This window comes from Acanthisitta chloris, unplaced genomic scaffold (genome assembly GCF_000695815.1).
Source record: "Acanthisitta chloris isolate BGI_N310 unplaced genomic scaffold, ASM69581v1 scaffold17342, whole genome shotgun sequence".
NCBI classification, from domain to species: Eukaryota; Metazoa; Chordata; class Aves; order Passeriformes; family Acanthisittidae; genus Acanthisitta; species Acanthisitta chloris.
The window spans coordinates 1-292 of NW_008661178.1; positions in this window are offsets into that span (position 1 = coordinate 1).

A 292-nucleotide genomic window follows, 5' to 3' on the forward strand; every position below is an offset into this window, starting at 1 on the left:
CCTTACCCCGGGGATGGGCTATTCCTTTGGGAGTGGACCTTGGGGCTGGGCCCTGAGAGCCTTCCTAAGACCCTAGTCATGGTCCTTTACCCCGGGCATGGGCCCCAAGAGTGCCCCGAGGCCCTGGGGATGGACCCTGGGCATGTGTCTTTACTCCAGCGTTGGCCCCAGCAGCAGCCTCAAGCCCAGGGGGATGGCTCTGTGCTGCCTTCTTGGGCTTCTGCGGCTCTCCCGGCACAGGCTCCTGCTGGCGCAGGGTGGGTGGCTCCCGGGGGCAGGGTCCGCTCCATTT